The following is a 24,319-nucleotide window of genomic DNA, read 5'->3' as shown; positions in this document are numbered from 1 at the left end:
CAGCTATTTGTATTTAATAACCAGGGTAGGGATCTATGTCCCTATCCTGAGCGAGCTGTGGGTAGTGACCGAAAGAACGAGATCGTGGATAATAGAGGCAAAAATGAGCTTCCTCCGAAGGGTGGCTGGCCTCTCCCTTAGAGATAGGGTGAGGAGTTTGGCCATCTGGGAGGGGCTCAGAGTAGAGCAGCTGCTCCTCCACATGAAAAGGAGCCAGTTGAGGTGGTTTGATGTCTCCTGGGTGAGGTGTTTCGGGCATGTCCCACCAGGAGGAGACCCCGGGGCAGAACAAGGAGATGCTGGAGAGGTTATATCTCTCGACTGACCTGGGAACACCTTGGTGTTCCCCCAGATAGTTGAGGAGGTGGCTGGGGAGAGGGAGGTCTGGGCTTCTCTCCTTAGGCTGCTTCCCCCGTGACCCAGCCCTGGATAAGTGGAGGAAGATGGATGGGTGGATGTTTGTCTTCTGGTTATATTGCAATCAACCAAGGTTTTCAGGTGCATTTGTCATTTTGCAGTAACACCATCGTCCTGCTTGCCTCACTGTCTGTGGAGGAATTTCTGTTTCAGAGCTGGACTCTTAATGTTAGGAAGCAAAGGATTTGCGATTTTTGCTGGTTTATCACAAACAGCCAGCTTGACCCCGTTCAGTCTCAGAGTCATAGGATAAAGTCAGTTTGATGACAGCAGTGGATAAGGAAGTGAGGCACTGCAGTCTCAGAGTTCATCCATCTTTCATGCACAGCGAGTGGCATGGTGGCTAGAACTGGTCCTCTAGAGTTGCTTAACCAGCTGCATTTCATTAAGCAGAGCTCACGTGGAAGAACTGAACATCAGTTATTGAAGCAGAGTGTTTGAGTAGTGACCTGCTGATCAGATTCAGATGAAACTACATAGCAGAGAGGAGCGCCAGCATTAACAGGAAGTAAAGCAGAGTCTAGACACCACTGCTGGTGGTGGAGATGAAGTAGGTGGAGAGTTGGGTGAAGCTCTCTGGGTAGTCATGATGAGAGAGGACAAGAATGCAGACACGTGTCTCTCGCCTGAATATTCCTTACTGAATGTATTCATAAGCTTCGTCAGAAGATTCTGGTTCAACGAGGCTCTCACACCCTCGTGTTTGTTTGGAAGCTGTGCAGCTGTGTGCTGATCATACAGCAGACAGTGCAGGGAACGGATTACATTTAGAGACAGTTTTCCTCATTACTGAGCTGTACCTGTGGCTGTTTGTCTGCCCAGTGATCCAGATCTGTCCATCTCCGTGTGATGTGTGGACAGACGCTCTCGGAGGCGCCGCGCTCGCCTCGGTCCCAGCTATTCTAATGGAACACATTCTGCTTTAAACTCCTTTCCATTCACGCGTCTTGTCACGCTGAGTGTTCTTGACCTTGCATCATCCAACAGACGGGTGTGAATAGAACCCCCCCGCCCTCCTTCCTATGCTGCGGCCCCCCACCACCCCTCCATTGCTTTGGTAAATCACATAATGAGCTCCTGTCTGCCGTTTTCTTCTTTCCACCATTTTTTTTTGCTCTGAAATGCTGCACTACTGACAAGTTCCTCCCCGTCCTCTTCAAACCCATCATTCTGAGTGTGTGTGTGTGTGTGTGTGTGTGTGTGTGTGTGTGTGTGATGACCCATTTTGAGAATTACACATAACTATAGAAGACGTGATATGTTTTGGTTGACAAGGAAAATGTGTCTTTTCTTTGCAGCACTTTTCCACAACACATCAGGAGCATACTCTCAGTTGCCAGTTTGTTTGGCGCTCCTCGCTAAAATGAATGCCGACGTTTAGAGAGCCGCTGGCTCCGTGTGGACGCCTGTCTGGAGGCTGCAGTTTGTGCTGCTGCTAAAATATTTTACATCATAAGTGACTGTGTCCTTCTAACTTACAGCCTGAACCATGTTTGCACATTTCTTCTTTGCTCTTTGAACATATTCAAATTAAAATAAAGTTATTATAATAACATAGCTGTTTAGTTTAGCAGCCTTGTGTTTTTTTTTACCCCTTTAAACACATTTATAACGTTTTGTTTGTTGAAGCACTTCAGTCTGACCTATGAAGGATGAACCGGTCCTCAGTCTGCACATTACAGACAACTTAGAAAATAACTCATTTTAAATCTGATCTTTAGAGACTTTGTTACGAGCGGACAGCTGCTCTTCCTCCACATCAAAAGGAGGCACGTCAACCTCTGACACCTCCTAAGTGATGTGTTTCAAGCGTCTCCAATCAGGTACAACAGTAGTTGCCTCAACGTGCTTCATAGTGTAAGGTTAAAATCCTGCAACAATACAGAGGAAACATTTCCTTTGATGGGGCTGTCTGAATCTGTTTGGCTTGGGAGGGGGCAAAACCCCTTTGACATCATCATCCCACACAAACAGCAAACGACACACAAACCCCTCCACCACGATAAGGTGGTGACTTACAGAAGACAAGTATAATGATTATATTTTATTGTATTTTAATTATTATATTTTAGGTGATGGCAGTGATTGTCCTGGAGATGTCATCTTTAGTTTGTTCAGCCGGACCTTCATCCTCCTCCTCCTCACCATGACCTCTTCAGTTGCGTTGGCCGTGTTTCCACCATATCGCTGCTGAATAATAAAATGAAAAGTTTAGATTTAGAATTTGGCTGAATGTAAGCTGCTCATCCCGCTGCGTTCCTTCACAGCGTAGCCCAGCTGTTTCAGAGTGTGGCTCGACCTCATTTAGCATTAAAACAAAATTGATCTCACATCTCTTGTTTTTACCGCTGCTGAGTAGTGGTCGAGGTGCCAACTAGTGTTGCCAACTCCCTGAAAAATAAATAAGGGACACCTCATGGACAGGGCTGAGCGACCCGATTGTCTTCACCACCTTGTTGATTTAAGCAGATGCATATTCTTTGTGATATGAACACATGGGAAACAAATGATCATTTAGCCATTTATTTTTAGCGCAAAATGACAACATTAACACAGTAAAACACGTCTCTTTCTTAAACAGAAGCCTGTCATGCTTAACTTTTGAGAATATAAGTAAATCTTTCTTTAAAAGAACTCTGTCCTTTTTTTGGGACAGAGTTCTTCTCAACGCCATAAATACATTTCAGACTTTCTCCGCTGTGCCCTAAATGTAAAATAGAGGTAGATAACCTCACGCACTGTCTATGGTCCTGCCGGAAAACACAACAATTCTGGTTCCTCATAAAGTGTGAACTGGATAAGATCGTCACCACTGACACTGAATGCAATCCACTGTGTATGCTACTTGGAGTGGCAAACGACAAAATTAGGGGGAAGTTTGGAAAGCAGCTCTATGCACTGTTAACATTCTGTGCAAGGAAATGTGTCCTCTTGAACTGGATCACGGACACGGCCCCATCTAAGACTCAATGGCATCGGGCGGTATTGGAATATGTGTCACCAGATTTCCTAACATGCAGGCTACATAGTCGGGACAAAAAGTTTCATAAAATATGGGACCCATTTATGGCGTATGTCGGTTTGGATATTTCTGCTGTTTTCTCACGGACCTTGGTATAATGCAAGCAGATCACTGCTATTTTACATATATGTATTGTTAATCGTATCGCATAATCAAAATGTCTGGATTTTCCACTTATTTCTTTGTGTTCATGAGCCGGGTTGCCTGTTTGTTTTGTTTTGTTTTGTTTTGTTTTGTTTTGTCTGTTTTGTTTCGTTCTGCTATGTTGTTGTTGTTTGTTTTTTGTTTGTTTGTTTTTTGTTGTGGTTTTGGTTGTTTGTTTGTTTAATCTTGGTGTCAGTGTAAAGTTTAAAACTCAATAAACACACAGTTATGCCAAAAGAACTCTGTCCTGCTTAACTTCAAATTATATAAATTAATAGAAAACAATAGAAAGAACAACATTCTTGTAACAGTGCACATTTAGTGCAATTAGAAAAGTGCAAACAGAAAGTCTGTGGAACACCTGTAAACACAATATTTGTGCCTCAAAGGCCTCGACTGTAGCCGAAAGTTGAAGTAAAAAAAGAACAAACTCACACAGCAAAATCTCCAGTGTTAAATTAACACTAGAGAGTGTCTATATGGGTCCACACCTCTGAGTGTTAAATACAACACTGTTGAGTGTTAAATTAACACTTTTGACAGTGTTATATGTTTAAAAGTAACCTAGTCAGTTTTGAAGATTAACAATGGCTAACACTGAGCAGTGCTGATTTTCTAACACTGGAATATTTCTAACATTTTGAGTTATTTTCCAGTTCAGTACTGCAGAGTAAAACTCTGAGCAAGACATATCATAAGTTAGACTGACAATGAGCTCACTCCTAATTAATTCAGTAGAACATTTGTTCCGCACATCAGTCCACTTATTCTTCATAAGAGAGAAAATCCTCTCCTCAAACCCAGTGGAAGATGGGATGCTGAGTACAAAGGATACAACAGCCTGGATATTGGGGAGGTCAGCTGCTGTTCCCTTGGACTGCCGCTTTTCCTTCTCCTGATGTTCTTTGCTGAGGTGCTCCAGAAGGCTGTTTGCAGTGACACACTCTTCATAAAGCTCATCCATAGAGATGTTTAACCTGCCAATAGAGATGAGAAGTTGACCTGAGTCCTAGTGGCACATGGTAAATAAATGGAAAAAAATGTATTATATATGTTTATAACGTTGTATAGCATTTAAACAATACAAGTATAGTTTATTTGTTATGTATTTATCCATCCTTATACTAAGTATATGAACTGTTTGAATTTGTAAAATAGTGTATAAAAATTGCATGTTTGTGTATATACACTCCAAACAACGTTAATGATTATGGTTTTATTTATATATGTTATCTATCAATTGTATTTATTTGTTTCTAGCCATCAATAATATTAAAACATCATCATCATTTCACTGGCAAATGTTTTCTTCTTACCTGCCAACCAGTTGAAGTCACGTTTTTTACTCACTTTATGTCTCTTCTATGATGTTATTTCTGTCTCCAACAACATAGGTTACAATTACATTAGCATGACCAATTATGCAAATTAGGTGATGATGTCATTTAGCGACTTCTAGCGACTTTTAGGACAGCCAATAGCGAATTTCATTACTGAGGAGTTGGCAACACTGGCTGGCATTAGCTGATGTTAGTTCATAGACTACAGACTGTTAGACTTGATGGATAGCATTAACAACATGCTAGCTGCAAATAATCATGTGCAGCTCTGAAAGCAGTCTATGAACTAACCTCAGCTAACACCAGCTAACAATGTTAGCTCGCTGGTGAGTAACCTTCAGTAATAGTAATAAATCTCACAGCAATAGTACATTCATATTGTTTTAAAAGGCATGACAATATATCAAGTAATCCAAGGTATTCAGAATACGTTACTCACATTGAGTAACTTAACAGAATATGTCCAAAAAGTTGATTCTGTTCATCTGGACGTAGCGTTTTGTGGGAGAAACGTGACTTCTTCAGTCTCAGCTGACTGTAGGTTTCCCCAATCTTTTAAACAGTAGGGAGGTCAGTTCCTTAATCTTAATTATGCAAGGAGCTGACCTCCCAGCCCATTGTTCCTTCAGTGGGATGGTTTCAGTCATTATGCAAATGTACTGTTTATAAAATAGAAACCTGCAGTCAGCTGAGACTGAAGAAGTCACCTGGATGAGTGACGAAACGTTTCTCCCACAAAACGCTACGTCCAGATGAACAGAATCAACTTTTTGGAGATTTACTTCCCTGGATGATTGAGAATGCATCAAGACGTTAACAGAATATGTTGCAAACTACATTTTGGGTCATGTAATCTGTAATCTGTAGTGGAATGTCTGGGATGTTTGGAAGGATTCTTTACAAGACAGGGCGTTTAGTTTCATACTTTCACAAATATATCAATTTAAAAAGAAAACAGAACACCCTGCTTTGATACTCGATAGCTGTTCGAAAGACTCAAAAGATATTTCAGACTAAGTCAGATTCAGATATGCTTTCGGACCCAAGGACTCATTTCAGGGATGGGGTGGAGTTCTTCAAACTTGTAGCCTCAGGCTGCTCCTGGTTTAGCCGTGTACCTAATAAACTGACAAAGTATGTGATACAGTCTGTGTAGAAACAGAGATAAGCCTTTTCTCCATGCTTGACAAGGTAAAATGTTTGTTTTGTGCTGATAAAGAACCCACTGCAGCTACATCCAACCATCCATCCACGATGCTCCCCTCGCTCTCTGTGACTCTGTGGTGGCCATGCATCATATATATCATACAGGAGGTAAAGAAAGTGGATTTAAGATGAAGGAACGCCTCTGCGCCTCTCTCTCTGTCCTCGGTTGTATAAGCTGCTCTTCTTTGAAATCAAATGATTAGACAGCACTATATGCAGCCATAATCCTCAGCATATTGATGGGAAAATAAAGAGCGCATACATACAGATAGATATCTCAAGTGTACAATAGAAATGAATAAATCTCATATTGATACCTGTGAAATAGCTCAGGCATATTTCAACATCAATATCTCATCTGATTCATGAGCTGTGTGGAGATTTAAGCTGATGTTGTGGCTCACAACAAAAGACCCTCTGAGATCACATGCTACAATCATCGCTACAGACATCAATACGTTTTCATATCCTCTGATATTCACTGAGTAAATATTATTATTATTATTATTAAATCTTCCTCACTGCTTCCTACCTCATTTTTTCAACTTCTGTTTGGCCTTCTTCTCGTGACCAGCTGGTCTTTAGTAGAAATGTTCTTGGTCCTTATTTTCATCCTCTCATGGTACCAAGGTCGTGGTAGCCTTAAGCATCGCTGATGTTTCACCTCTCATCGAACCGGAAAAAGGCCGTGCTTGAGGATTCATAACAGGACGGCCAACGTCATGACAGTAATGTCCAACTTTTACACTCTGTGATACAATCACCAATCAAAGCTCGGTTCCCTAAGAGTTATAAAGTAACTGATTACAATGGGAAAGGAAACAAGGAAAGAGTCACGATTAACATGATGTTAGTTCACTGAACTGAACACCATCAGCAGCAGTACACGAGATCAGACGCTTTAGTATGCTCATTGCTCTCTCCAAGTATCCTGACTGCACTCTGAGAAAGTTAAAGTCAGTGAAAGGCCAATCAACCTCTAACTTCATTGTACAACCACCAGAGTGGAGACCTTAAATACAGAGGTCAACGTTTTCGACTTCAAATCAATACCTGGAGTCCATTAAGCTGAGAGCTCTGACATAGGTGTCCGTTTGGATCAACGAGTTTATGAAAAAGTCTAAACTTTCAGTGTCAGAACAATCAGAATCAATCAGCCATCAACATTTCATATCTCCTGCTCCCTGTGTCGGTATCTGGATGGATCTGCAGGTTGAGAAAATCAATTACGCTACCTTGATTAATGTTAATGTTCATTCATTTAGCATCTACCACTGAAAAATCCAGTATTTCAGACTGATAACTGATCTAAACTCATCTTACAGAATTAAACATATTGATCCATTTAATCAAGTGCAATAATGAAAATTAAAACTTGAAGGCAGGATTTCACTTGCATAAAGAAGTTTTTGGTGAACCCCTCAAACAGGAGGAGAATTCCTCGTCTAGCAGTACACAATCCTCAGAGACTCTCGAGTACTCCCTTCTCTTCTTTGGCTGTTTGTTAAATCCAGAATTAAATTCAAAATCCTTCTCCTCACATTTGAGGTCTTGAATAATCACACCCCGTCTGGTCTTTATGTGACATCACTTAAAGACCGGATTAGTTGGCCTGCTGGCCAGCCCCTGCAGCAGTATATGAATGACTAACCTGGTATTGTGGATGGATTATCTCAGTTGTTCTCCTGACTGAAGTTTGGTCCGTTTACAGCATCCTGCCATGTGATTGCATTTGTCTCTAACCATCGGGAACCCTCACGTTAACTTTTATCGAGTGGAAAAAAGTTAGCGTTCATCCTCCAGCTTCACTGTGTTTATGCTAACATAGCTGTGTCGCTAGCGATCACGTAGCACATCATTATATAGCAGCTAGCCCAACTTCAGTAACCCTACAAACGTCACTGCTGTTTAGTTTTCTGTCTTCATTTATGTTGGAAGTGATAGCAGAGGTGTGCGTTTGAATGCTTCAGAAATCTCTCAGTCAGAACATGCTATATCATGTTTAGGTGGAAACTAGCGAGCTAACTTCCTGCTAACTTCTAACTTCGTTACACTTCATAAATTCTTTTTTGATGGATGCCTGGATGTTAAATTTAATTGTTACACCTGGTAAAGCAGCAACACTGATCATTTTATTAAACATGAAAGAATTTGTAACTCTGAGTGATGCCGCAGTGTTCGTTTGGGACCTGAAGCAGAGTTTGGACCCAGAAACGGCTAATGACATCAGACTTAAAGGTAGATAGAGCACGTTGCTCTCTGAATGTCTGCATGAGGCTCCCTTACAGTCTTTAGACATAGCTTGCTAATAAAGCTAGCTGGAATTAGCTGATGAATTAACAGTCCTCTGTCTTGTCTAAATATGGTCAGTTCTCGCTCCAAAAACAATAAAGCAATGCTGCAGGTGCAGAGTTTAGACATCAAAGGTTATCCATGTTTTTTATGTTAATGGTTAATGTAGATTAGAGCCCCACCAACACACCGATGAGACCAGTATATCAGTAAATATGAGCTCTTTATCTGCATTTTTAACACTGATGAATGGCAAAGTAACAAAACGACAGGGAAACCCCCTTTAACCCAGTTATGAATGTGGACATTGCATAGTTTGTCGATCAGAGGGCACTCTGGAGTCTGGGCTTTTTTATTATTAATTTCTAGTTCTTGGTTTGTGTTTGATTATGTTAGTTCCTTTTCATGCACAGTCTCTTCATCAGCGTCTCCTGTGGAAGTCAGTCTATTTCCATCATAACTAAAGCTGAGACTGGGTTTAGTTCTGCCTGCAGAGGCCTGTATTCTGGGCCCACTCTCTCCCTGCTGACAACTTTTAGGGAATCTCTTGATGTTTCATGCATCTGAAAGAAAAAAATATATCATTCAAATCTTAGATTTTATGATCACCAAGTGCTGTTACTGGTCTAAAAAATCCTGTACCGTAATGTGAGTTGCACACAGAAAATGTGGAAGGTTCATAAAATCAGAAGATAGAGCTGTTGTAATGTGTAACAACCCTTATTGTGTTATAGCACCACTAGGGGGTGGTTGCCCTACTATTTTAGTAGTTGGGGGGAGTCCTAGTGGGTGTGTGAGTATAGCGGCAGTCATTACATGCAGCTCATGTTATGTTCTCAGGAGAAACCTTACCGTTGTAACGGGCTGGCGCCGGCAACTACAGATCCCTGCACATGTATGTACGGACAGAGTAGAGCCATGGAGACCTGGCTCGTATGGTCTTATTTTGCTGACGACAAATAAAGGTCTGTTGTTTGATTTAACTGACTGGGTTTGAGTTTTCCGGCTAACCTCCACACCACACGCTCGCTGGACCCGCTAGCCGCTCCTTCCTCACCAGACTGCTGTGACAAAGGGATTGCATCAGATTTCACAGGCGTACTTAATAGAGTCTCCAGGACAGATGCTCAGAAATCATTCATGCAAAATCACTATTTATCTGTGAAAAAAACAACATAAATCTCTTAGAAATAACCTGGAATATATTTAACATAAATTTTGGGTGCTTCAGATGATTACCTCTGCACACTCTGCAGTAGGACAGCCCTGGCTGTGCTGATGCTGGCTAGTTATGCTACGCTGCTGCATTTTCAGATTAGGTTAATAACATGTTTTGTCCTGCAGCCATTTGAGCTTAATCTCAAGTCTCTGGTCTGCAGATAAAATAAATACAAGTGAGCGTCAGTGTCTCCATATTTGATTATTCTCCTTTCAAATTCAGCAACACTGCAGGCGACAAACATCCACCACACACACACACACACACACACACACACAGTGCACACAACGCTGCAGAGGGAATCACAAAGGCAAACACACACAGCAAGGTGCATGGACACACACACACACACACACTCCACACAGGGGAACCACAATTCAATGTCACAGCCATTTTACTATCATCTCAGCCATGGTTAGTATTCTGTCACCGTGCCCGGTTTACTATGAAGCAGTGCTCATTTGTATGTTGATAAAATGTAATCTCCCAGGTGCCTGGCTGCATTTGTGAACACTGTCCTTCTGACATTTGCAGAATGCCAAGCAACACATTTCTCTGCCAGTCGGGTGAAAGTGTGTGTTTCCTCAGCCAAATGTGTGTGTGAGACATTAACTGTTTTTGCTGCATGTGCCAGTCAAGACCCCTGAACTTGTGTGTGTGTGTGTGTGTGTGTGTGTGCCCTTGAATCCGTGTGTACACTTCCTCCCAGTCCCACGAGGTGTGGGAGAAACCAAGACAACAGTAATGATCATGTCTGATTGGAATTAAATCCTCAGATAATAAGATGAGTCTGGCCTTTCAAACTGAGCGCTTGCTGTACCACACGTGTCACAGAGGGAGGGACGCTGGTGGAAACGTTTAAATTTTGCAGCCCACAAGCCAACAGGAACCAACATACCCACGCTGAGAGAGCTTGAGACATCAGTGTTCGTGTCCCTGTCAGGACTCTTGCTGCAGCATTTTGGATTAGCTGAAGGCTTTTCAGGGAGTTTTTAGGACTTCCTGATAATAATGAATTACAGTCGTCCAGCCTGGAAGTAATAAATGGATGAACTAGTTTTTCAGCGTCACTCTGAGACAGGATATTTCTAATTTTAGAGATGTTGCACAAATGGAAGAAAGCAGTCTTACATATTTGTTTAATATGTGTGTTGAAGGACATGTCCTGGTCAAAAATGACTCCAAGGTTCCTCACAGTGTTACTGGAGGCCAAGGTAATGCCATCCAGAGTAAGAATCTGCTTAGATACCATATTTCTAAGATTTTCAGGGCCGAGTACAATAACCTCAGTTTGATCTGAACTAAGAAGCAGAAAGTTAGCGGCCATCCAGGTCTTTATGTCTTTAAGACATTCCTGCAGTTTAACTCATTGGTGTGTGTTATCTGGCTTCATGGACAGATAGAGCTGGGTGTCATCAGCATAGCAGTGTAAATGTATGCTATGTCTTCTAATGATGCTGCCTAAGGGAAGCATGTATAATGTAAACAGAATTGGTCCTAGCACTGAACCCTGTGGAACTCCATAATTAACCTCAGTGTGTGAAGAGGACTCTCCATTTACATGCACAAACTGGAGTCTATTAGATAGATATGATACAAACCACTGCAGCGCAGTACCTGTAATACCTACAGCATGTTCTAATCGCTCTAATAGGATATTATGGTCGACAGTATCGAACGCTGCACTGAGGTCTAGCAGGACAAGCACAGAGATGAGTCCACTGTCAGAGGCCATAAGAAGATCATTTGTAACTTTCACTAAAGCTGTTTCTGTGCTGTGATGAGCTCTGAAACCTGACTGAAACTCTTCAAATAAACCTCTGCAGATGATCTGTTAGCTGTTTGACAACTACTCTTTCAAGGATGTTTGATATAAAGGAAGGTTGGAGATTGGCCTATAATTAGCTAAGACTGCTGGGTCTAGAGATGCTTTTTGAGTAAAGGTTTAACTACAGCCAGCTTGAAGGCCTGTGGTACATAGCTGATCATTAGAGATAGGTTGATCATATTTAAGATCGAAGAATTAATTAATGGCAGGACTTCTTTGAGCAGTTTTGTAGGAATGGGGTCTAAAAGACACGTTGATGGTTTGGAGGAAGTAATTATTGAATTATTATATATAAGAGTGGGGGTGGGGTGGGGGGGTTGTCTGCCAGTAAATCATTCACGGGAGACATTTTGTCCGAAAAAAGGAAAAGAACGAGTCATCAGCCGATTTGACATCACTTTGACACACATCACAGAGCATGACGCCTCGGCCCTGGCAACATCCGGTAACTAGGGAAAATGTGTATTGGCTGACTGGATGAATTCTCCAAAATCTCAAAGAGGGTATTACAAACAGTTTGCATGGAAGATGCCGACTTTTTCAGAAAAAAAATCCATCACTCAACAAATACACAGATATTTTTCCCTGATGAGCAGTGATTTCCAGGGAGTCACCCAACAGTTTCTAGGCCAGTGCAAGTAGAGAAATCCAGAAATGGACACAGAGATGAAAAAGGGTCCAGAAGTACAAAGAAAAAATGGTCATGAATGTGGAATGGGTCAAAATGAAATCAGACCTCGATGTTCTTTTCAGGGGAGGTCTCACAAGACAAAGTACGTTCAGCACATATTCTGACAGCTCGGCTGTTTCGTAGAAGAGTCGAGATGTCAAACTGACCTCACAGCAATCCAGACCTGTCACCCATTAAAAAGATTTGTGCCATTATGAAGAAAAAAATATGCCAAAGGAGCGCCTGAAGCTTTTAAAACTACAGCAATCATCCTCTTCAGTTCTTACAGCGCGCTGTTAAAAGAAGAGGTGATGCACTCGGTGGGAAACATGCCCAGCTTTCTTGAAACATGCCGCTGGCATCAAATTAAAACTGAGCTGATAGTTTTCAACAAATTAAGCATTTAAAAGATCTGAAGAACGTTGCATTCTGTTTCCTTCTTAACAGTCATCTTTGACTGTTTTTGAATCAGCTGTTTAAGTGAGCACAGCTGCCATTAAGTGACTCACTGTTACATATAAAGGCCATAAACATCCTCTGTGACCGATCCAGATAGAATCCGTATATAGAATGTAAAGGAGGAAACCTGGAATACCTGCGAGCTTAAAAACTTTTCCTTGTCCAGTTTAGCCTCGACTCTCAGACGTACGGGTCCTGTGCATCGATGCAAACAAACTCTTCGTGCTTCCTTTCCACACAGCAACACTGCATGAGATAAAAAAGTTATGTTTCAAGGACAGGACAGGAGTGCTAGTCCAACACTGACCTGAGGTCAGTTTGCTGGCTGGCTTCATGAAAGTAATTGTGTTATCTGGCAATGCTGACCTTTAGAAACGTGTCCTGTTTGTAATTCATCTGAAGCATCTAACTTCTCGTCCAGCAGAGTAAAATGCATCGCACTGGCTTCTCAGAGTTTCTTCACGTGTTCACGCTAAAAGCACTGACTGATGGTCTGTCATGCAACAGCACTCTTGAGTTAAAGTGCTGCGATATTTCAAACATCCATCAAACACTCAGTATTATTGTGTCTCTGCTTAAAGCTGGATTCACTTTGACATCCGTGGCAGCCTATAGATGCTCGAAAGGATAAGAGGCTGTTGAGGGTGGATTTTAGTGGCAGAATAGCAATGAGCTAAGAGACGATCCAGTGTTCCTGTAGCTCTGGTGTTTATTTTTACCCTTCATGATGTCACATCTGTGTGGGATTCGCAAACGGAACATAAGCGGAAAGCAGAAAGGAAGCAGTTTGGAGTTAGCCTTTAAGATGTAGACTTTTTAAACTGTGAAGAACCTTGCAGTTATTTTTTAACAGGAAATGATCAGGACAGGTCATCTGATCAATATCTCTAAAATTAGAAACATGCTGTCTCAGAGTGACGCTGAAAAACTACTTCATGCATTTATTACTTCCAGGCTGGACGACTGTAATTCATTATTATCAGGAAGTCCTAAAAACTCCCTGAAAAGCCTTCAGTTAATCCAAAATGCTGCAGCAAGAGTCCTGACAGGGACTAGAAAGAGAGAGCAGATTTCTCCTGTTTTGGCTTCCTGTTAAATCCAGAATTGAAAATCCTGCTCCTCACATACAAGGTCTTAAATAATCAGGCCCCATCTTATCTTAATGACCTTGTAGTACCATATCACCCTATTAGAGCAGCTTCGCTCTCGCTCTGCAGGCCTACTTGTTGTTCCTAGAGTATTTAAAAGTAGAATGGGAGGCAGAGCCTTCAGTTTTCAGGCCCCTCTTCTGTGGAACCAGCTTCCAGTTTGGATTCAGGAGACAGACACTATCTCTACTTTCAAGATTAGGCTTCAAACTTTCCTTTTTGCTAAAGCATATAGTTAGGGCTGGACCAGGTGACCCTGAATCCTCCCTTAGTTATGCTGCAATAGGTGGATTCCCATGATGCACTGTTTCTCCTTCCTGTCTGTCCTTTCACTCCGGCTGTGTGTATGTTTCTCTACAGCATGTCAAAGTTTTGTTTTCCTTCTGGTAGTTTGTGTTTTGTCCCGTTTGATGTTGGTCATCTCTCTGCGCTCTTTCAGTTATTCTATAGGAGTGTTTACAGAGCATCGTTCCAGCCAAGCCTGTTATCCTGCAGGACGTGGCCTTAGGAGCTGAGCACCATTAATGTTGAAATATTCAACATGCAGTGAAAACACAGTTTCCTGGCTATGCAAACACAATCTTTCAGCTGCTGATATGTTCAGCAGATCTGATTCCCTGCAAGGAGGAGGGGAGAGGACGGGACTCAAACAATAGAAGTCGCGATGACAACTGTCCAGAGGTGCACGAGAAGATGAACCCGAGTGTGAGAGGAGCCACATTTTAGACTTTTACAGGAGCATTCAGGAAGCTTTTCGATCACAGCTTTAATGCTCCACCTGCATGGCTCTAAGCAACTCCTGAAGTGCAAAGTGGTGACCCAGCAACAGCTTTAAAGACTCTAAGAAAGCACCTGTGTTGAAAATGATCCAGAGGTGCACGAGAAGATGACCTTCTTTAAGTACGATTTGATTTCTATGGATCTGCTCTGAGAATAATCTGATCACGCCGTGTCTGTCTGACAACAAAAAAAGATAGAAATGTGTCCCTGTAAATGTTTCCACTGCGGACATCACATTATTCCAGGAAACTCTTATGACTTCACATCTTAAATCTGACGTGCCGGATCACCTTTACAAGTCCTGCTGAGGCCAAAGCGTAAGCTACAAATGCACCCGTTCAGTAAAGCTTCTTAGAGCTGTACGTGACTTTTGCATGGAAATGCTGGTTTAATATTAAGGCCCCGATGTGAGGTAAATTGTAAAGGCAAGAAAAACAGTCCATCTTCTCTCTCATATGGCAAGCTTTTCTGTGTTCGTGTCCTCTGAGCACATACCGCCACTTACAGCAGCGTGACCTATGTCTCATGTTGCTGCATTTCTTGCCTGGGGCAGCGAGATATACAGACCAAGTCATCTGTTTCAAAGACAGTGGCGTTTAAAGTATCAGTGGAATCCAACTGTCCCCCCTCTTCTTCTTCATCTGCTCGCTCTTCCTCCATCTGGGTACATTCGTTCCCCCGAGGAGTCGTGTCAAACAGAGAGGAGCCGTTATCAAAGGTTGCGTTAGCCCCCTGCGGGTTCGGGATCAGAGGGGTCGAACCAGAAAGAGGCGAAATGAGACAGGAAGGGGAGCAGAGGAGGAAGGATAGGAGGTGAGGAAAATTATTTTAGAGGGAAAAGATTTGCCATATTGCAGCAGGGCAGATGAGAGGAGGAGGAGGAGGAAGAGGGGGGGGAGGAAGAGCAGAGCCAAATGTACTGGAAAGCAGAGTTAGAGGAGCAACAATTGCAGTGGATCCCAGCTGCGGAACAAAAGAAAGTTGAGCTGCTTTTTACTCTTTCCAAGTCTTTCATTCGTCCTTCCCTCCCATGGGTTAAGAGATGGCAGAGGAGGGGCGGAGGAAAGGAGGGGTGGAGAGGAAGAAATGGAAAAGGCTGCACCCGAGGGAGGGGGTGTAAAATAGCACAGTCAAGAAACAATATCTGTCAAAAGAGAAAACCAGCATCAGAAAAATGTATTACAATGTCAACATGTTACCTCATTCAGCACCAAACTCCATCATCGCTGCACTCTTCTCTTTATACAGCGCCGTGCTCTCAGCTCTGTCTGCCTCCGCTGTTTCATCACGTTTGTTCAGATTCAATCTGTGCAACCAGTGTTTGTGCAGCAGTTCTGGGCCTGCACTCAAAAACAAAAACACGACTCAAAAGAAGAAGGCAGAAAAAAAGGTCCTGCATCGGACATGATCATCCAGCTACGAGATTCCTGACACATCTGTGAAAAAACGATCATGTTTCTTAACCACTTTCTGTTCACAGTCACCAGTCTGAAGTCCTGTTTAGTCTATCAAATGTTCACCGTTTAAATTATTGTTTCATTTTTGAGTAAAACGGACGATAAAACGTGGCCGCTGTAAAGTTTCTATCAGACCTGAGTGAAAAGAAACTGGGTTCGATGACAAAACAACCAAACAAACATGATGAATAAAAACCTGCAGGCCGCGCGTGACTTCACAGCTGCTGGTTTGTTAATATCCTGTCCATGAGTGAAAGAAGGATTCATCTACATCGTCTCATGTTTAGTTTATCCCTCTGAAGAACAACGTTGACCTTTCGACATGTTTGGTAAAGATATTAAAATGAAGAGGCTAAAGAATAAATCTACCATTTATCAACTGAAGTTAAATCTGTTTTTAGAAATCTTATACAAAACCTCTCTGTGTACATAAGTTCTCTGTTAAATATGTGAGATAAAAACATATTTATGATTTAACACTGCAGTTCCCTGACTTAGCAATTCAAGCAACTGAAAATATCATTTCAGAGAACTCGTTCAGATATTTGAAAGGCAGAATTTAGCTGGCAGGATGATGGTTTTTCCTTGGCAGGACTTTTCTTAGCCCAGCTGGAGTGTTAAAGGTCAAGAGAAATGTGGAGATGTTTACAGCGCAAATTACATACGAGCACAGAAGCCTGGGGAGCGCTTACAGGCTCCGGTGGGCCTGACTTCACTCATTAGTTAGAACTGCTGTGTGGGCTTCAGCAGATCCGACAACAGCTCTTCACAAATAAAGCAGCCCCATTCATTTTCATCAAGAGCGCTGCAAAGGACGCGTCGCTGAAGAGGTGCTCGGATAGCTCCTCGGCTGAAATAACCTGAAGGTAGAGAGGGAACAGACCAGCTTTCTGCAGCTGCCACGTGAAGCTTCCCTTTCATCAAATGTTTGGTCTGCTCACAAACAACCATCACATTTAAGGTGCTTCTGTACCTGGATGTAAAAAGCAGAAACCTCAATCCAAAGGCATTCCTCCTTAAAGTAATTTTTCTAAAGGACATTTGAAGTGTTAGATTAAATATGTTTACCATATGCAATGACCCACGTAGTCATCGGCAGCCTGTCAAGGGCTAATAAAGCAAACTGTTCTTCAAAGGAAGCCTGGGTGCTTTAAAAAGATTGATCTAACGATTCATCCATCATTAGCCGCTCATCCCGGTCCAGGCCACAGGGGAAGGACTCTATACAGAGTGCCCAGACCCCCACTCCCCCAGCTACAGCCCCCCGGGGGGGCTTCTGGTGGGACACCGAGGTGATCCCAGACAAGCTCGAAGATGTAATCTCTCCAGGGTATCCAGAGACAGCCTCCACCTAGTTGGACATGCTGCGGAGGTCCAGGAGGTGTTGTAGTCACAGTTATCTTCTTGTGAAGCTCTGAGCTCCACCAAGAATCACTGCCTTAAGGAGGTTTAGGGGTTCGTGTGCAAGTGGATCATGATATCAAGAGCTGGAAGGGTGATGACCCAGACTAAGCATAGTTCTGACGATCTCTAGGCTGGACAGACCAACAGACCATGATACCTGCCCTGGACCCTGTCCTGGGGGAGGGAGTCACATGGTGCACCTCTCCTGTGGGAGGTCTGTTTTCAGCTTTGTTGAGCCATCTCACACATCTGTGCAACCAGGTGAAGTCTCTCAGCTTCATACATGAAACATTTTTCAGCAGCCAGGAAACAAATAGTGACTGCAGAGTGTAAGTCCCTGCAGTCACGTGATGATTTTATCCTGACCACATGTCAGGTCTGAATCACGTGACCCGTGTCGCCCGCAGGGCAGTAAAATTAAAGCTCAGATCAAAGATTTTGTGTGTTTTAACACTTTTACGTCGATTATATGCAGATTATATCCTGTTGGAGGTATTTTATTTCTGTTCGTGTCAGTTTCCTGTGGTGATATTGGTTTTTTAGGGCAGCTGAACTGTGCAGCTTAATGGAATAACAGAATGAGTGTGGCAAGCTTGTTGCTGAGCTACACTTTGATTTTTACTTGTAATGAGAAACTGCAGCTGTTGGAGTAGTTTTATAAATATTTCAGTGTTTGTGCTGTTTTTAATGACCAAGCCACAAGTTTAACAAAACGTGCTGTCGTCTGTTTAGTTGTATTTTAAAGAAAAATTAGTCAGTATTTGTTTTTTAAGTGTAATTAAAATATTTCACATTTTAATGCTGATGGAAAAACATGTTGTGCTGACTCTGCAAAACCAGGTTTCCAAAGTCAGCCGCAGGTTGCGCTAATAACCAAAATAATAATGAAAATGTTCATATTCCAGGATCCAAACACAGCTATGATGAAAAGATGGGACGACAACAACTCAACAGAAAAATGTGACACATCCTGAGAAAAATGTTTGCGCTATTTTCGATTCCTTCTTTCTCTGTGCTGTCTGACATTTGCCAACAGGACATGGACGGTCTGGCTGCTTACTTTTATCGAGGGCCTTCACGGCCACGCTAGTCTTTTGCTTGGTTTCTGTTCATAGAGCGGAGAGGAGCAACAGAGCGGCAGATGGAGTGATGATGAGGTTGAGTGGAGAAATCATTATCATTATGTTACTGTAAGTGCGATAAATGTGTGTTAAACTTTTTAAAACCTCTTTCTTTGGATGCTACACAAACTTAGATCAAGTATTTAATGACGTTACTGCAAAACAGACCCCGGCCTGTCTTCAGTGAGGCTTGAAATCAGCAGCTGAGACCATAAACGCTTCAGGAAAGTGTTCACTGAGGTCATAGGTCACGGGGAGCAGACTTAGGTGTGTGAATTTGATTGATTCTGTTGTATCGTTTAGTTACTTCCTGTTTTATTTTGGCATTCGGTTGTTTCCTGTTCTGATTTGTTCCCTCTGTGTTCCCCGCCCGTTTCCTCTAGCTGCATTACGTTTGATATTTATTGCCTCAGTCTCCTGTTGTCCTTGGTTGAGTCGTCCCACGTTGCTTTCCAGTGTATCTTAGATCTTCCTCCACGAGTTCTCTGTACGATTACTTCTCGAGGACGCTGGTTTTGCCTTTTGTTTTTTGGACTATGTGTTAAACACAGCTGTACCATAGCGTCTACAGTCTGTATCCACAAACGTCGGACGTTGGGCCTTTTGCCTTTTTACTAACCAAAGAGAGGCTGACACCCGATTCACCCGAGCCACAAACCGACCTAGTTTTTGTTGTCGTGGCGACGATGGTCCATCAGGACTAGAGAAATCGAGATGCGAGTTCCTCGTGACTCGGGTTGTGCTCATGGACAGTGATGTCAAAGTTACTGAGGACGCGTCTCTAATCAACGCAGATTTTGACATCATTATTTTGAGGTTCATAATAAACTGAATCTTCTTTGCTCTACTTTTATGTCGCACCTCCACATAAAACTGACACTCAGAATTATGAAATTGAGTAGAATATAGTAGAATTATAGGTCAAAGTTTTACCAAAATAAAGAGCCAATGAATGTTTTGACCTAAAACCATTATTTCTTTGCGTTGGAACCACATTCTGCATTAAAGAAGGTGGACAGCGCTGCCATAATGGGGGCGCGTCAGCCTTCTCTGCCACCCAGCGGTGATGCCATCAGTCATTGGCGATGCCACAGGGGAACGATCAGATGATTGGACGATGGAGCAAGTCGCCTAACCCTCCTCACAGCTGGTTCTGACAGGTGACTCTGCAGGAAAGGTAAAGAGAAGCCCAGTCCTGAAAAAACCTTTTGGATCTGGATGATTCACACTTATGGTGAGGGGGGGAAATAACATTAGGCCAAATTATTTACATGTTTCTAAATAAAACCAGCCACACTGGAAGACAGACTGAAACGGGCATAACGACACATATCCAGAAAATCTCTCCGTAGGTTTTATGGGGTACCCTATGAGCAGGACCATCAGTAGCATGGAACTACAGACAGACTAAATGTCACACTTATCTTGATATAAAGTATAAAGTAGGTACGAGAGAGACTCCATGGGGAGGATGCAGAAGAGGATCTGCTAAAGAGTTTATTAGTGATCTAGAATCCTGATCTCCCTCCGTTCTCCTTGAACTGTATTGGACCGCAGAGACTGTATCTCAGAGCTCAATTGGTCACTGTCAGAGGCGACTGTCCAACTGAAATCAGGGTGGTGCTCAATATAATGGATTCCTATTGGTTTCTGACGTCCAGACAAACGACACTGGAGGTGAGAAAAATGGCTTATTGATGAATGTCTGAAACTGTGGAGAGTCTCAAGGTGTGACGGCAGCATGCACAGGGCCTCCTCATTATTATCGGTCTCTGTCTCTCTCACACACACACACACACACACACACACACACACACACACACACACACACACACGCTCTCTCTCTCTCTCTCTCTTAAGGAACTTGTGAGGATATTTATTTGATTTAAAAAAAGTCTTAATCATAAAATAAAAAGCCGTTAGTCTCCAGGTGAGAAGTGAACTGTGTATGTGCATGTCTGTGTTAATAAAGACTCGTGCTTTATAAAAGATTATGTCACCCACTGCTATTAAACTCTTATTTTCTAGCCTAATTAGCGTTTTTGCTGCATCAAATCAAAATCCTTAAATTTCATTATGCAAGAAACTCAGATGTCTCTGACAGTCTGTTGAAGCTCACAGCAAACACATTATGGGTCAGATAATGGCTTTAAAAAGGCTCTAACAGCACAAGCAGTTCAGGGGCTCAGTGCAGCTACAGCCACCTCCTCCCACCTGTCAGTTAAAGAGGCCACACCTTAAAATGCAAACTTTAAGGCTCACTACTAATTTAAAAAGGTGAGTTGCTGTCTGACATTTTAACGTGGGAGTCTGTGGGGACTGACTCACTGCTGGAGCCTCTGCTGGACGTCAGAAGAACTGCAGTTTTCAGCGTCGGCTGCACTTTTCAGTCCTGCAGGTTGCAGCTCGGTTTCACCGCAAGACATGCGAGTCCTTGTCGGACCTTAACTGTGGCAAGAGATCTCTGTGTAGGCCCTGGTGTGGTTTTTCATGGCGCAGTACCGAATGCTATCATGCATGAGGTGTCTCTCGGAGTCGGGGGTCTTTACTCAGCTTATCTCAGCTGGCACTTCTTTATGAGAAGAGCCTGGTTTGTTAGCTTTCCTGTGCCGGACCCCTTTGATTTAATAATGCCCAATCTTTTAGCAGAAAAAGAGCACACCGCTGTGGACATTATCTTCTATTATAAATCCTGTTTAACCCTCAAAATAAAGATAAAATCTGCCAAAACACAAAAATGTTCCTAAAACTAAACACTAACAACACAGCACATCCTTTTTTCCCCTCTTCTGTTAAATCTTCCATTTATAAACATCTGATTCTAAACCAACATGTTAAATATTTAATGCAAACCCGTATTTCCACTGCCCGAAATTAAGAATAAAATTTGCTGCTCGTTTTACTGCTCTGCGCGCTCAGGCTGCTGCCTGCTTTAAAGACATACTGCAGTCTTCAGCAGGTCTCGTGTGTGGCATTAACATCTGTCTCGAGTGACCGCTTGTTGGGTCTCACTTAACTGCTCGATATGCTAATAAACCTGTGCATTATTTCCATTTGCAAAGACCAAATGGCCAAATCCTGCAGAGCTGCCCACCTGTTGTTAATGAGAGCAGTGCAGAAATGAACCCACACAAAAAGGAATCGTCATTTTAGCAAGTGTATAGTCATAAACAATAAACCTTCACAGACCTCTACTATGCACAGACAAACACGCATATCCAAAACTACCAAGGCTGCAGAGAGAGCGAGGATCGCTTCACAAGAGCTCCTGTAAACAGCTTCTTTATTGCTCTGTTGTTAATCACAATAAATCAATATTTTAATACTTAATTATTCATTCTGGAAAGCATTTACATGCCTCCCTCGACACAATTACAAACTAAATCTGTGGGAAACAACAAAATGAAACAGATCAGCAATGTCCAAACGTTTTGTGGACACACCAATGAGGAAGCCAACTTTCAAGGCACGCCTGTATTTACAGAAAATAGACCAAATTACATATTATCAGGGAGATGAAGGCGCTGTGATAGCATGTTTGCCACATCTGAAATTTAGTTGTAGTTTGCTTCACATATGAAAGAGTGGAAAAGTGCGGCAAAGAAAGAGGAGGTGATAAGGAGCAAACTGTCAGAGGGCGGGATGGAGGGGATGCGGTGCAGTCGAGGAAGCTGGGTCGTACCTTTAGTATAAAAGCGTGCTGGTACACGCTCCCCTCTACAGAGGGCTAAACAGTACGTGACATCAAGTGTTTTTATAATCTGATGTGAAACATCTTTCAAACACCAACCAGGGACCTGGTAACAGGTCTACGCTCATTTTCTTTACGGATTCCCTCGACTTGTGCATTAGTCATCGTGTAGTCAGGGCTTCCTTACCACACTTTGTAATTCCACAGCTCTTCTGTTTCCTTATCATTATCTGCTCCTATGGGGTGCAGTAATATAATACATGCTCACATAAACAAGCTAAACTGCCCCAAGGCGTGCTGAATAAAACATGCGGATGTTGAAATTCAGTGAAATTCCTCTTTAAGTGCATTTGTAATTCCACGCTAATTTGTTTTCCTAAACTTGCCCACCTTGTCTCTGCCCGTTTCTGACTGTGAGTAAGTGCAGTGTTTGTTCCCTGATAAAAATCCAAGCCACCCTTGGGTGTGCCGAGCGTTACCGCCACGCGTGCCCCCCCGAGTTTCAATTACACTGATGTAGAATTCATTTAAGGATATGAGAGAGCAGCGATGCCGACTGCTGGGCGCGTTCCTATGGAATAGTGGCAGATTTAATAATGTCAGGAAACAAACTGGAAGTGTGGTTATCTGAACGTCCTGCTGTTGTCGTGCGGCCCGGTCCGGCTCTCGAGCACTGGAAGACGAAGAAGACGCTCCGCAGCGCGTGCTCCACGCCACATAAATCCTTTCAGCATCATAATTAAATGTCGGACGGTGCGTTATTAAAACCAGTGACGGTAACATTTTATGATCCATATCATAGATTCTGCTCACTGTTACCTGCTCACACGGGTCCACAAAAGGATATCCGGCACGCTCGATTATTCAAATGTTTCTGACTTTATAGTATTTGTATAATTCATAGACTGCACGTCACGTCCTCGGGCGTGTGTGCATGTTTGGGTAGTTTGCACCGTTGCCGCCTGTGGACAGTGTTCACCCCATGAATCAAAACGTGACACGTGATGATTTGTATACATACATACAAATATAGCATGAGAAGCCCCAGTGCCTCCGCTTCCCATATATATATATATATATATATATATATGCATTTATTTCTGCAGCTCCTAAATTCTTAACTAAAACGCAACCGAAAGAAAATGATGATGATGGAAAAAATGATGTGACTTACCTCTTTTGTAGCTCATGTATTATTTGTCACCTTACATACGAGGCTGCAGTCTTTGATCATTTACACCTGAACTAAAGGAATAAATAATGTAGAGATCAAATGCTATGACTCCATATGTGAAACTCCGCGTATGGGGATGAAAGAGAAGTTCCCCTTTGATAGTCCGCTCGCAGTGAACACTCTCCTGTTTTATTTCCTGTTTCCGAGCCTAAGAGACAATAGAGATAATTTCATCAAGAAACCTAAACGACTTGGCCATAGTGAACACCTATCTGGCCTTTAAGGCTGACGTCATTAACTGTTTCTGGGTCCTAAACTCTGCTTCAGGTCCCAAAGTCAAACGAACACTGCGGCATCACTGAGAGTTAAAAACTGTCTAAATTCTTTCATCTTTAATAAAATGATCAGCGTCGCTGCTTTACCAGGTGTAACAATCAAGTTTAACATCCAAGCATCCATGAAAACAGGATTTATGATGTTTAACAGAGTTAGAAGTTAGCAGGAAGTTAGCTCGCTAGTTTCCACCTAAACATGATATAGCATGTTCTGACTGAGAGATTCAAACGTACAGCTCTGCTATCACTTCCAACATAAATGAAGACAGAAAACTAAACAGCAGTGACGTTTGTAGGGTTACTGAAGTTGGGCTAGCTGGTATATAATGATGTGCTACGTGACCGCTAGCGACACAGCTATGTTAGCATAAACACAGTGAAGCTGGAGGATGAACGCTAACTTTTTTTAAAAGTTAAAAGTTAACATGAGGGTTCCCGATGGTTAGAGACAAATGCAATCGCATGGCAGGATGCTGTAAACGGACCAAACTTCAGTCAGGAGAACAACTGAGATAATCCATCCACATTATGAGGTTAGTCATTCATATAATTCTGCATGGGCTGGGCTGTGGTTACATCGTAAGGGTTTAAAAACTGAGCTTTAAAATGAAC

The 24,319-nt window shown here is 42.5% G+C and overlaps 1 long non-coding RNA gene across 1 annotated transcript; it reads right to left on the bottom strand.

Annotated features, from left to right (window-relative positions):
- Positions 1-195: 195 nt before the first annotated feature.
- LOC120739264 lies at positions 196-23,756 on the bottom strand. The gene is made up of 3 exons (XR_005697156.1): positions 23,746-23,756; positions 23,012-23,017; positions 196-463 (listed from the first exon to the last, which is right to left on the bottom strand). It is a non-coding gene; the product is annotated as an uncharacterized LOC120739264 (long non-coding RNA).
- Between the last annotated feature and the right edge of the window lie 563 nt (positions 23,757-24,319).

The sequence above is a fragment of the Simochromis diagramma genome, unplaced genomic scaffold, assembly GCF_900408965.1.
Source record: "Simochromis diagramma unplaced genomic scaffold, fSimDia1.1 OVJJ01000296.1, whole genome shotgun sequence".
Lineage (NCBI taxonomy): Eukaryota > Metazoa > Chordata > Actinopteri > Cichliformes > Cichlidae > Simochromis > Simochromis diagramma.
The sequence above is the reverse complement of the archived record's forward strand: the minus strand, read 5'-3'. Positions and strand labels throughout refer to the sequence as shown.